The 15123-nt window shown below is 28.1% G+C and overlaps 1 long non-coding RNA gene across 1 annotated transcript; it reads left to right on the top strand.

The window, feature by feature from the left end:
* Nucleotides 1-9511: 9511 nt before the first annotated feature.
* Nucleotides 9512-10509, top strand: LOC134836656 (uncharacterized). The gene is made up of 3 exons (XR_010162322.1): nucleotides 9512-9646; nucleotides 9721-10241; nucleotides 10311-10509. It is a non-coding gene; the product is annotated as an uncharacterized LOC134836656 (long non-coding RNA).
* The last annotated feature ends 4614 nt before the right edge of the window (nucleotides 10510-15123 follow it).

Below are 15123 nucleotides of genomic sequence, written 5' to 3'. Positions count from 1 at the left end.
AAAAATTACTTACCTCCATTTTTGTTATATTTTGGAAACACCTACATGCAATCAACAATTAATGTCATTTGCTCATGCAGAAAAGTCAAATATTTCACCAAACCTCTCCCCCAATTGGTGAATAATAAGCCAATTAAAAGAGCTAAATTTTAAAGCGATTCCATTTTCATAACAATATAAATGGAACCAACAATTAAGTCCTAATTCTAAGTGAATAGGCAATTTTTCTAATTTCTGCACATCCAAAATTATCAAAATGGTCAAAACTAACATTTAAACAACGGGCTCTATGGCTGAACTATGGCTGAAATCACGACAAATGCACTTCCTGGAGCTCGTGAAGAGGACTTCAATACGCGAAATGTAAACGTCAAGTCAATTTTTAAATGAAAAAAGGGTGAAGCGATACTTGTTGGTTTGTACTCACATCCGAAAGCTTTTCGTGGTACAATGATGAAAATGAGCGTGAAAAGAAATTCATGCTTCCTATAGCCGGTCTCAAATTAGGTGACATTAAGAAATTGTTGCTTTCGGGACACAGAAAAGCTTATAAACAAACACGAATATCTTCGACCTTGCCAATGATAAAATGATTTCAGCAGTGTTTTGCAACTTTTCGGATAACCAAATATAAGGAATGGCAAAGAACAACATGGAATTGAGTGAATGTACACCTCGTAACTAGTAAAAAGTTGTAAATGTTTGTTAGGAAAGTAACTAATAATTTATTTAAATTTTGGTGTTTTAGTTATCTCAGATCTATTTTTAAAAAACGCATATAAAACAACAATCAGTGATCAAAATGTAAAACAAAATGAATGTAAAATCTTGTGAAACGTAGGTTCTTAAAACGAAACACTAATATCAATAATTGTACAATATATTGCCCGTATTTAATGGAACAATATAAATAATTTATTGTCAACAATAATGTTGAAATGAGAATTGTTGATATTTGACAGGAGTTTCCAAGTGAATATTTTAAGTATTTTGAGTTAATTTTAGAATAAAATAAACTTAAAAAATAAATAAAAATTAAAATATATATAAAAATAAATTTAGATAAAATTAGTTCATTTTATGACGATTTAAGATATAAATTAAAGTTATTTAAAATTAATTTTCATTGTGTCGCTTACTTACTTAAACTTTCAACAGTTTCAAATTCAATTCAATTCAGTTTCAAAGCTGTAATGTGAAAATGGCAATTGTATTGTACAATATTATTTTTCCAATCAATGTTAAATAATTTTCAAAAAACATATTTTTTCACAAAATTTTTATTTTTATTTTATTTTTAAGTTAAAATTTTCTTTTGACTACAAAATAAGTCGATAATTTTTTCACATCACTTAATTTTTTTAAAACAAGTTATAGAACATTTGAAGTTAGAACTTCAAAACGTTAGATTAGGTAAATTCGAGATCCATTAAAGTTAGAATATTGTTTAAAAATAAAACAATAATAACGATTACATGTATATTTAAAAATTGCAATTTATATAAGTTTTTTTATTGCTATTTAATAGTTTAAATTTTCAAAAAATACGCTTATCAAACGTCTAACAATGTATTTCGTAAACAGCATAAGTGGTAACGAGTATCTTAATTGAACAATTAAAAAACGTAAATTTAACAAAAATAAAGATTTTATTATTTAAAATTAGTTTTAAGTCAAATAGCAATATACAGCATTTTTAACACCATTTTTGATAAATTTAGATAGAAAATATATTCGACGATTATTCTCTGAATAGGAATTTGTTACAATTCGAGATCAATTTATCCAAAACAATTTTGGTAATTTTTTAGCTAATTAAAGAATATTTTGTGAACCTAACAGTTTCAAAAACTTGTTTTGTTCAAGGGAAACCTTGATGTAAGTTTTGTGATATGATTTTTAACACCGCTGATTTTAGAACAAAAAAAAATTATTATTTTTCAATAAAAATTTGGCATAATAAATAATATATAAAATCGGGATATAGATTATATTACAAAGTTGTAACGTGAAACAAAAAAAAAGGTTTTTTAAATACCCAAAATACGTAACAATAAGTGTCTCGAAACAAAACTGTCATTTTGGTCAACATGATCTTCCAGATTTAACGCGGATCTGCTAAAAGAATAAAAATTCTTCACACAATCAATAAGCACCAGCCAATATTTTTATCAGTATTTCGTTGGTTTCATAGTCAAAAGCGTCAAATTAAATGCCCAGTCGTGCACCTTTGCTAAAATGATTGATGAAAACGCAGAAACCGACAAGTAATGTTTATTTATTTGGTGACGTGAATCCCAAGTTCTGTCTTATCCAGCTCGATCTCTGTTTAATTTTAATTTTGATTCATTAGGTAAATGTGTCTATTAAAAAAATATTCATGACTCACTTACAATTTAAGCAGAAATAACTCAACTATAACATCAAACTGGCGAATGCATCGTGATCCGTTGAAAAATAGTCATTTTTTGGTATTTTTTTTTTTTGTTATCCCTCCGAGATAAGGACCGTTCACATCATATCATCGCCTAAGCATCAAATTTTCGGTTAAAAAATGAGACGAACGAAATCCACGTCGAGAGATATGATGGTTTCTTATTCGTTTCCCTTTGTAGAAGAATCTTCCTAATTCCAAACTCTTACAAAAGATCTCATCTGTCTTCCACACAAAAAAAAATTATACATCGAATTCAATCGAAATGGAACATTATAATTTAAAATAGCAAAGGACGGTTAATTTCTAGAGACAACAAAAATCATTTGATGAAGGCTCTATGATAACAATTGCAGGTTATAAAATTAAAATGGCGATGAAATCAAGCATTTTAAAAAATTTAATACAAATCGTAAAAAATTTGAAATTTAGAAGACCAATTTTTGCTATTTTGATCCAAAAAAAGTAAAGAAATGAAAAAAAATTTCGATAGTCTCGTCCAAAAAAGGAAAAAAAAATGACAAAGGCTTGTTGGCACATGTCATAAACTCAAATACGAAATCATTCAAGATGGAGATGAGTTAGTCATCAAGAAAAAGAGGTTGAAATCGTGGAATTCAAAAATTCTGAAGCAAAATCCAGCGGTAAAAGAAGCAAAAACTATTATTATTAAAAGAATTATTAACAAAATGAAGACTTGATGAAGACTCTTGTGATGACTTACATTCTAACCGAAGAAAATTCCGGACCTATCGAGCAAAAAGTTACTTTTAATCAATAAAATCTTAAATTGATAACATTTTTGGACCAGAAACTAATGCTTCGCCTAATCTTAACATTTTTGACCATTCTTCTAATTCTACACAATCGAATTCCTAGAGAACTTTTTGATAGAGCCTAATCCCCTAAATGATCTAATTTTTAGAAATAATTTTTATGTTCAAAACTTTAAAATTTGCTAATGATAATTTCGTACGAGTCGCTAGCGACGGTGACATAAAAAACATAAATTTCGACGTTGATATTTGAGATAAGATGAAAAACTTCACGAATGTTGCGTCGCGGCTTCATGAGTTGTCTTGTACACGTCGATACTCCAAATCAAAATAAATTGGAAGAACTAAATGCTTCACTGGAGTTCGTCAATCCCGAAGATCTCGGAAATTATTAAGAGTTCTACGTTCTAGTGAACTACGTTCAGAAAATCCGATTCTGCAAAGTCAAAGCGACGTCAAAAGCTCTCAGGAATTTAAAAACAGTTCATTTAGAGGCGCACATAAAATGTTCTCCAAAAGTTCCCGCACGTAAAGCAAAAAATCGTAGTTTTATGTGGTGCAACTGACGTTTAAAGAAATTCAAACACAAAATTATTGACGAACTAACAATTTGCTAAAATCAGTTGCTATGATCACGATCAATGTGTCTAGCTATTTCCGCTATTCAGCAGTCGGCTCCAGTTGATAAGATTCTTCCGTCTTTGTGTCCCGTGCACCACTAAAGCAAAAACTCAAAAGCAGCGTGTTTATGCAGTTCATAACAATGTAATTTGCTGTTTTCGTATCACTTTTTGTTATTTACTGTAAAAAATATACCGTCGAGAATTTTTATTTATTTTAATTGTTTAATAAACCAGCATGAACACAAAAAGATTAAATCGAAAATGTTTTCTTTGTGTGCGGAGAATTATTTGTTTACGTTTTTTTTTGCGAGACGAATGAAAATGAGCATGTCAAACATTTGACGTTCTGCCAAATTCAAAAAATTAGATGAATATTATCGTTAAATATAAATATTTAAATTATTATTGGACAAATTTCATGAAATTTTCACTCAAAATTAATAAGCTATGTAAAAATCTAACGAGTTTCATTTACTTTGTTTCGAAATTTACTAAAATATTTTTGATATTTTTGAAATGCTGTAAAATGTCTTAAATATATTATTTACTTGACTTTTTTCTTGAAATTTTTGTAATTTTCGTATCAAAATGGATGTTATAGATGTTTTAAGGTCAAAATTATAAGAAAAACGTAAAAAATCATATTATTCAAATTTAACCCCATTTTCATTTTAGCGGGTTTTTTTAAAAATAGTCATTTTCGAGAGCAATACGGTTCAAGATGGAAAAGATCGGTTTTTGGAACCAAATCAAAATTTTAAGAAAAATTAAAATTTTATAGAAAATTCGTAAAAAAAAATTCTTTAAATTTCAAGAAAATTTGAAATTTGTTTGGAGATTTTTTTAGCGTTTGTAAAAATTAATTTTTTTTAAATATAAAAAATAGAAAATTTTATTAGAATTTGAAAAATTATTTAGGGAAGTCATGTTAATAAAAAACTTTGAAAACTTCAAGAAAATTTAAAAAAATTTATTGTGAATTTTTGAAATATAATTTGAAAATTTTTACACAAGTTGTAAGAATTGAAACTTTTTTAAATTTGCGAAAATTAAAAGAAAAATGAAAATTTCTGTGAAAATCATTTAAGAATAATGAAATTTATCGACAGGCAGGAGAGTTTTTATAATTTATTGTTCTTGAATTTGAACGAAATGAAAATAAATAAATTTATGTAGTTTATAAAAATTTTTAAAGGATATAAGAATGAAAAGTTAATTATATAAGTAAGAATTTTAATTTATGATATTGTTTTTATTTAATATAATGAGTTCAAAATATGCATCAATTTTTTTATATTCTAAACATAATTTAATAAAAATTTTGTACATTATATACATATATTTATATTAATTTTGTAAAAATAAGTAATTCAATATATAACCAAATACAAATGTACAAATATTATTAAAACCATATTATGTTTATTTGTCAAAGATAAATTTAAAATATAGCAATAATACAAATGTTTTTTAACTTTAACTATATAATATATATAAAAATTAATGATTTGTTTGTGATTGATATTTAAACTTATGTTATTTTTTTATAATGATATTTTTTTAATGTTTTATATATATTTATATGTTTTACATATATGTTTTACATATGCTTTTATTTAAGAAAAAATATATAGATCTAAAAAGATTATATAGAATATATTTTATTTAATTATTAATAATAATATTAAATACACTAATATGATTGTAAAGTTACATAATATATTTTTTGTACATTTTAAACATTTGCACGTTTTTACGATGAAAAAAAAATGTAAATGTATAATTTACATCAAGTTTAATTTTTTAAAAATAATAAACAAAAATTTAAAAATTGTTTTTTAAAATATATTTTTAATATTATATATTATTTTTATTGTTATTGAAATATTTTCTATTATTATTATTATATTATATTATATTAAAATAATAATTATAACATAAAATAAAACACTAATAATAATAATACAGTGGAACATCAAAGAAGTTCGTGTCGTTCCCATTCTGATTTCCAGCAAGGAGTCATCCCAAGGAACTTGTTCAATGGTTTGAAGGAAATTGGATTGCCAAAATATGTATTTAAGCAGCTGCAGAAGGCAACTTTACTGGAGACCACGACAATCGAAAGGAAATATGTGGGAACCAATAATATAAGATATTGAAAATTACATTGAATTTGATTAATAAAGAATTGAAAATGTGATGTTTATTGTTAAATTTAAATTAGTTTGATTTATTTTTTAAGTCTTGTTCCATTTGGAACCGACAAATACAATGTATATTTGAATTGTAATGCCTCAAAAGATAATAAATAAAAATAACAATGATAAAATATCTTTCACAAGTTTATAATACATTAATTTCTATATTTAAAAATTATGTATTATATAAATAAACATGATATTTTCTTTGACGTCTTTCTAAATACATTCTGTAGATTACCAACATCATTATATTTTATGTAATAATAAGAAAATTATCGAAAATACATAAAACTTATAAATTTTCTGGAGGTATAATTCAAATAAATAAAATATATTATTAGCGATTCGATATTTCTCACTGAAATATAATAAAAATATATAGCATGTTTCATAAATAAATATATAATATATTTTTTTTATTATTCTTTGAAATTATTGTTCCACATATTTTATATTATTGTATTTTGCTTAATTTTTACAAAAACAAATTTAAAATGAAAAACACGCAGTACGGTTTGACTATGACGTTTACTGCCAGCTGTATACTTTCTGTAGTCAAATTGAGGTGAAAATTGAAAAGCTAAAAAAAATTTACCAAAACTATTCAAACTCACACATTTGCTTGAAAATGACTCAAAATAACTAATTTTGCACAAAAATTTAACAAAGAACATGAAAAATCCTCGAAAAATGATAAATTTTTAGTTGTATGAAAAATCCATATTTTATTATTTTTTTACGTTTTTCTTATGATCCCTACCTTAAAACTTTCAAAAAAAGTCATTTTAGGTAATTTTCCATCAAACTGGTGAGTTTCATCCATTTTGGTTCGAGAATTAACAAATTTTTAATTTTTTTTTTCATTTTGGCCAAAAAAATGCCGTAATAGTATTAAACACTTTACTGCACTTTTTTGCTCAAAACTGGTTAAGAAAATATTTTCGTAAATTCCGTATCAAAGTGGGTGAATCGCTTCAGTTTGTTAGATTTTGACGTAATCTAATCGTTTTGAGTGAAATTTTGATGAAATTTGTCGAAAAATCACTCAAAATATGCATAAATATGAATGCAAAAATTTTTTGTAACGGTTTTTTCATATGAATTTTTGAATTTGACAATAACAACTAAAATGTTACGTGGGTTAATATTTTCATTTTCATTCGTCTCATATGCAAGTTGGTGCTAATTCAATGTAAACAAAAGAATTTTTGCGGGAAGAAAAAAAAACTTTTTTTAGATTTAAAAATTAATTATTCAATAAGTTCATGCTTGACGAACAAAATTCGCGTTTATGCGAGAGGATCTAACATTCATTCACAATCAGGCATTAAATTAATACTGGAAATGTTGTCTCACAAGGATATATCGAAAAATTTCAGGTAATTTTTTTTTTTTTTTAATTTAAAGATATTTCGCAATTTTATGTAATTTTTCAGTAAAGCGAAGAACATTATAGCGAACTACTCTACGATCACAATTTGGGTTACGCGAGACGTTGAAGGACATTTTAGTCCTCGAAAGGTAATTTTTCATCAAAATTCATTAAAATATTTATTTTTTATATTTGTTTTTTAATTATTTAGATCAATACAAGCAAAGAACGCTTCCCACAGGACATTGTAGCTACCACAATTGCCGCTGTGATATTCTACTCTAGCACATCTGCCCTCCTGTACTACCTTGGATTTGATCTTCAAAATGGGTTCTCGCAGCTATCGCTGACGGTCAGAACAGGCAGCTATCGCTAACGGTCAGAAAAATTGTCAACATCAAGACAAACCATTACAACTTATCGTGCTTACCGAATTTCACAACGTGTTTATTTGGTACGAAGCCACTGAAAAGTTCGTCAAATGCTTGTTTACAGCCTCACGTTACCTGGAAATAGATAAAATTGCTTGGTCCAACGATGAAATCCCCCTCTCGTACATAGGAAGCTTGTGCAAGAGATCACAAACGCATAATTTAAATCATAAAACAGTCAAAATTCACGGCGAATATCAAGAAACGTGCGTCAAAAAGAAATTAAGTTCGGATCAAAAGACAAAAATCGAGCTGAAACGCATCCCTTTCATTGTTAAAGTGATAGAATTCTGTTCGGATCTTGAAGGAGACAAATTTGTGGCTCTTGTTGAGAGTCCGCGGAAACATTATTCATTACCGGAATTCATTGAGAAGCCTTATGACTTGGGAATCTCTTCGCAGCTGTCGATGAATGTTATTCCGTACATGATTTGCCTCGAATTTTATCTTCAAAACGGGTTTTCGCAGCTTTCCGGTTCATCAAACCATCATTTGCCATCGTTCGGAGTGCTTGAAGAAGATCATACAACACAAAAAATTATTTAACTGCAAGAATTATCGGACTTGAGACTTTCATAGACTTTTGACTTGATTATATAGTACATTTATACGAATCAACCGATTATGAAGACAGAAATTGAGAGAACTACCGCCGATTGTGCGCCAACATTTACAAAGTTTTGACCGTAATGGGACTCTATGAACTTATCACTGCTCTCAAAAAGCAAAAAAAAAAATATTTTTTTTTTAAAAAATATTATTGAATGATACTTTTTTTTCTTTTTTTAGGAAGATTCAGAAGATAACAACTACTTTTACGCCGTTGAAACGCACAGATTCTTTCGAAATTTATGACGTCACCCTCAAATTGGATTGTAAACAGGAGATTCAAGCTAACAAATGTATTGTCTTATCGTCTTAGCCTTATGTGTGATCACAGTTGGGTCGAACGGAAGTACAGTACAATTTCAGTACATTTTCAATAAAATAATAAAAATTTTCAAATTTTCTTTAAACTATAAAAATTAATTTACAAACGCTCAAAAAAATTCAAATCTTTTTTTTATTGCCTTGGTTATTTTTTGATCTTCTTAAAGTGCTGAATTGGTTCCAAAAATCAAGCTTTTTCATTTTTCGCGAAGTCGAAAAAAATTTTGTTGAAAAAAATTGTAAAATTTAAAACGTAAAAACGTAAAAAAATTCAAGATTTTTTCATTAAAAAATGATCGCTTCAATTTTTTGAAACTATCCATATTGCAGCGATCACACACTCAAAAACGAAATTTTTTGACATAAAACCCCTAAAAATTGTTATTTTGACCATATTTGACCATTATTTTAATCAAATTTGGTCTAAAATTGTCATTTTTTTATTGATTTTGGTGACTAGTAGTGCTGGTGCTAATTTTCATGCTCATAGTCTTAGTGCTGTTTTTGTTCGAAAATAAAATTTTAAGAACCCAAACCAAAATAGATAGAACGCTTCAGTTTGTTAGCTAATTTCTAAAACTTGAGATTTTCAGAAAATGTATCTTGAAAATTAAGAAAATAAAATTTTAGGAAGATATATGATAATATGAAAGTAAAAAAAATCAACTGTGTTTTTTTGAATTTGACAGCAACGACAAACTGAAAAACGAAATTTATATTTCATTTTTCATAAGTTTCATTTTTTTTTCACACGTAAACAAAACTTTTTTTAAGACAAAAAAAATAATTTTAATAATATCTTTGCTAGTTTCCGCTTTAAAAATACTTTTTTTTCCTGCTATACATATTGAACTAGCAAATACAGTCAAAATTGAACAGGTGAAATAAACTTTTTATAAAAAATATCGAAAAAAGGCCTAACTCAGACATTAACTTCCACGTACTTTTTTTAGAAATTCTGCTATAATCTGACATGATGTAGTTCTTTCTATCTGGTAATGCGGCTGAGATGATGGACTCTTAATATTCTTGGAATTTGTTTTGTTGGAGTTTCGTTCAGTGCTCTCACGTATAATTTAAAGAACAACAATCTCGTGCCACGTAAAATCGTATGCGAAACTCAAAACATCAAATTTTTTCAAACGATCATCGTTTCATCTCGATGTAAAAGTTTGATTTATTTGTTGTGTTGTTGATTCTCGCCACAGAGTTTTGTCGTTTTGAATTGAATGTCATGATAGATAAAATCTACGAACGTTCTCAGAAGAGTTTTAAGTTTGTTTGAGAACTGAATCCAAAACTTTTTTGTTGTAAATTTAAAAAAAATGGATTACGAAAGTAATTTGACGCATTAGAGTGGGTTGTGACCCAGAAGAAGAGTTTGTGTGAACATTTTCTTAAAAGGAACTAAACAACGAGACAGGAGATACCGCTTTTAAAAAATTTTTCCGGTTTTTGGATCCGTTTATAAGTTGTAAGCTTTTGTTTTTTTAACATTCTTTAATTTTTTGTATGATATTTAATTAAGAAATTTCTTACACAGGTGTTAAACTTGTTATTACAAAAAAAAAATGGAGATCCGATATGCTGTTTAGAAGGAAAGCAAGAGATATAAATCAATGTGGCACGATAATTTATATTTGAAAGGGATCATTCGCATAAGATCATCATAAAATACATCATGTGCAAAATCTTCTATTAAAAAAGAATTAATATATTTTATTCAAATATTTTATTAATTATTTTTCTGGAAAATCTTTTAATACAAAAAAAAAATGCGAACTTGCTTAATTATTATTCATCTAGAAATAAATTATTCATTAGCGAAGCAATTTTGTCTTGCATCTCGCTTTGTAAATTTTCAATATCGGATTTGTTGGGCGGAAAATTTACACAAAACTTTTCAGGTGTAATCCGAAACAAATTAGTCGCCATCCGATGGAAGCTTTTCAAACTGAGTAACTCTAAACTATCAATATCCGAATTCAAAAGAAACGGGAAAGCAAACATTATGTACATTGAGTACATTTTTTCAGTGAATGGAAAATCATTGTTCATTTTGAAAAATCCTGTAATGAAAAATTAATATTCAATTTTATTGATACGAAGTATCTCAATGATTAGCTGATACTCACGATTATTCTCCGATATTGTAACCGACCATCCGCGAAGTACGTCGATTGAAAATAATTTTTGCAGCAACAAACTATTGTTGTAGATTTGTAAAATTATCAAATCAGATGACGAACCATTGTTTAAAAAATTCAACATTTCATACAGGATTTGCGTACAGGAGAACTCTTCAACTCGCCCAAAATAACATTGTTCGGAACGTTCATTTATTGTATTTTGGCGCATTAGCTCATAGGCGGATTCAAAAATTTGATTGCTGTGTTTTTGCATCGTCTCATTTGCAAGCTCGTCTGGACAATAAATAACTTTGTTATCCCCTACTTCGGTGACAATGACCATTAAACTTACAGTGCCACCCTTTTCGTGAAAGTGTTCTAACTTTTTTCGCATCAGTTTAATGAAGTCTTGTTGTTGTTGTGACAATTTTTTACGTTCGTTTTGATTGTCTTTTTTGAGAGCATCGTTTTCGGCCATTTTTTGAAGTTTGTGTTTTGAAACAACTAACCCAATATCCAATCAGAAGAGCAAGTTTGATATGTTTGTTTGCTGGGTTCTTTTTTTTTCACCACATTGTTTACAAACATCAGGACAAACATACTTTTAAATAAATTCATATATTTAAATATTCTTATAAGAATGGGTCGAAATAATTTAAAAAAAAATGTCGTCCATCTAGGAACTAAAAGAAAGCTCGGCGTTACAAAAATACGAAAATCTGGAAGGTCCGAAAGTTTTTTAGAGAAAACTAAACCTGTAAACTGCGACACAAATTTGAGCGAGTCCGAGTTATTCGATGTGGACTCTGAGTTTAGTTCAATGTACGATGATGGTCAAAATTTTGCATTAGAAGACACTCCTCAGCCTTCAATATTCTCGTTGCCTTTCGTTAAAGATAATATTTTGTTATTATCTAATACACTATCTGACGCAAGCCAAGCGTTCGCCATTACAGATGAAAAAATTTTGGTAATTTTTTCAAAAATCGTGTGTTTGGATAAAAAAGAAGCGATAATTACGGGTTGCTCGAAGTGCTCACTGGATTATACATTTAAAATCGATAACGTTATGAACAAAAGTGAATTACCTCCAGTGATTGACTGCACACACACGAAATTGTCATTTTCGTTTTATTTAAAGTTATTGGGACAGTGGACGCACCAAATAAAACTTGATGAATTGGAAAATTTAATCCTGGAGTCTATGTGCAAGCCAATCACTGAGCAAAATTTGTTTTTCAACGATGCAAGTCCGGAATTTTGTGGCTCTATTATTCGGAATTACGGCCTTTTTTTATTTTTAATGAAAAAAGAGACATGGCGTTGCGTTTCTTGTGGTGAACGCAAATTTCACAAGTGCTTGCATGGCCAGTTAACGAACCTGCCGTACACTGAAGAATACGAAAAAGAGCCAACAAAAATTCTTCCAATAGGACTTTCGACAAATTTGATTCTGAGTCATCAGAAATTTTCTTGTAAGTATTATGACAAAAAGGTATTTTTTTCCGACCGATATTTTTAACTGAAATATTTTTTTTTTTAGTATCGTCTCTTGAAGATGTGTTCTATCAGCGAGCATTAGGATTATTAGATTTTATGAAAAAACACTTCACGTTCGACGAAGTTACTCAAACTTTCTGTGTTTACCCTGAAATTCGAGAATGTGAAAAATGCAAATCCCTGCTGAAAGTTGAGAAGAAAAATAACAACGCATTTTTTTTACTGCCCTTGATTTTGCAATGTGAAACGTTTACATCGAAATGTGAAAACAACCAATGCAACAACGAAAAACTATATTTTTTTGATGGAGTAGAATTGGGTTTTGTCAATTATAACAATGCAATTATCATCTGTGTTAATTTGATTAGAGAGTACTTGGACATGCATAGTTTTAGCGGGTTACCGTTCCACAGATGGTTTAAGGATCGAATTATCACTCAAAACCCTCCATCAAAATGTGAAGTAACAAGAAATCGTATTTTAAAAAATTACATAGGCACGCTACACGAAGCCTTCTGTAACGCATCAGAATTATTTGATCTAGAAACAGAGTCGTTTGTATGTTGTGAATCCCCAAAAAAAGTTCTTTTCGATGGCACTGCGATTTCAAATAAAACATGTCTAATGCCAGATTTCGCAAGCCCGTGGAAACTTAATGAAGTAAAATGGCGCTGTAGCAACCGCCACGACAGACAGTTAAAATCGCTTACGAAAAATGAAAAGGAGGCAATCGATAAATTGTTGAAACGGCAACCAATTAATTTAAGTATTCGTAATCTTTTTGCCAATTCGTCCAACGTAGGTTTGAATGTTTTGTGTTATGCATTACACGAAACGAAAAAAGATTGTTATACATTATATGAGACCGCTCAACTCTATGCTGATTTTTTATCAAAAAAAGTGGCATCGGTGAAAAGTTTAGTTCCCGAAGAATGTTTGGGTATTATTAAAAGGTAATTATTTTTTTTCTTTTCATTGCAATCAATATATTTTTTATTTTTATTTTTTAGTATTTTTGAAAAAGCATCGCAAAAAATATCAATCGCACAGCACAAACATCTCGAAATGTACTCCCCAATATTATCGGGGCTCCTTTCAGCTTTATACAAATCAAATGATTTGGCGGAGATCTCTGTTGTTTTGACTAATTTTGCTGGTTCTCTACTTAAAAGCATCGAGAACACATACAAAAATCTTCCAAGTGAGGACTTAATTTTAGATATTGATGAAGAAGAATACGAGGCGATGATCAAAAACCTTCCAAGTTACGATGGAAAAAGAGATCCTAACTTAGTTAGTTTGTGGGATACTGGGATTTATTTTCCAAAAAGAAGAATTTACCGTAAAGTGGCTAGTGTAAACATAGGAAATGTTTCTAAAGAAACCTTTTGTACAAAAACTTATAAACAAACTGGAACTTTGGGTGCAGGTATATTGTGGTTTTTTTGCGGAGATCACAATAAGTGTCTCGGATTTGTGGTTTTAGAAGCAGCTGAATCCTGCAAAATAGTCGCTGAAACAATAATAAGCAGATTTAAAAGCCCCCCAGAAGTTATCATTTATGATAATTCTTGTAATTTGGAAGATTACATCCTAAACAGATATCCCCAATATTTTCGTGGCACAAAATTTTTAATAGATGCGTTTCATCATCGATCACACTCGAACTGTCCGAAGAGTTATGACTCAGGTATTCATCGTTACGTTCGAAGTAACACTTCTCTTGTCGAACAAAAAAATTCGAAGTTGAGACATTTAAAAAACACTACACCGTTCTTAAAAGCAAGAACTTACTTTTCAAAAGTTTTATATGCAATACACAAAGTGAACGACGATGATTAATAAAATAAAGTTTACGATCAGAAAATATTTTATTTTAAAACATGTTTTTTTTTGTTTTTCAATCCTGTTTATTTTTTTAAATTTTCCGTTTTTACGAATTTTTTTAAATATTTTCAATCTCTCTATTTAATGAGCTCAAAAAAAATAAAAAAAAAATTTTAAGAAATTTTCTATTCTTACGACTTTCACAAAAATTTTTCTTTTCATTATCATTCTTTAAAAACCCACTAAATAAAAAAATTAAATTAAATTTAATTTTAAAAAAATTTAAATTTTCACAATAAAAAATTTCAATTTTCATTAATTTTTCTTGAAATTTTAAGAATTTTTCATTTTTACGACTTTCACAAAAAAAAACTCTGAAAAAATTTTCAATGTAATTTTTAAAAAAATTTTATTTACAAATCCTCAAAAAAATTCAAATAAAATTTAAAATTCTCAAATAAAATTTTCCAATTTTCAAATGAAATTTCATTTTTTTTATTTTCTCAAGATTTTAAGTTTTTTCAATTTTTACGGATTTTACAAAAAAAAAAACTCTTACAAAAATTTTTCCAATTTTCACAGTAAAATTTCATATTTTCTTGTAATTTTTCCGAGATTTAAAAAAAAAATTGACTTTTTCAATTTTTTCCTATAAAATTTTCATTTGTTTTTGGAGATTTTGAGAAAAATAAATTATTTTATTTTTTTTTTATTTTATATTTAATTTTTGATTTTTCACGTATTTTGTCATTCAAGAACTCTGAAAAGTAATTTTCCAGAATTTTCCAATGAATATCCACCAATTTTCATAGCTTTTAGTGACTTACAACTAATATTCCATACCGCACTTTCATATAAATGCTCACATCCAATGTCCGGCATAGCCCTGACAGCAATCCG

Source organism: Culicoides brevitarsis, unplaced genomic scaffold (genome assembly GCF_036172545.1).
Source record: "Culicoides brevitarsis isolate CSIRO-B50_1 unplaced genomic scaffold, AGI_CSIRO_Cbre_v1 contig_105, whole genome shotgun sequence".
NCBI classification, from domain to species: Eukaryota; Metazoa; Arthropoda; class Insecta; order Diptera; family Ceratopogonidae; genus Culicoides; species Culicoides brevitarsis.
Note: the sequence above shows the minus strand (reverse complement) of the source record. Positions and strands in the feature narration are given on the sequence as shown.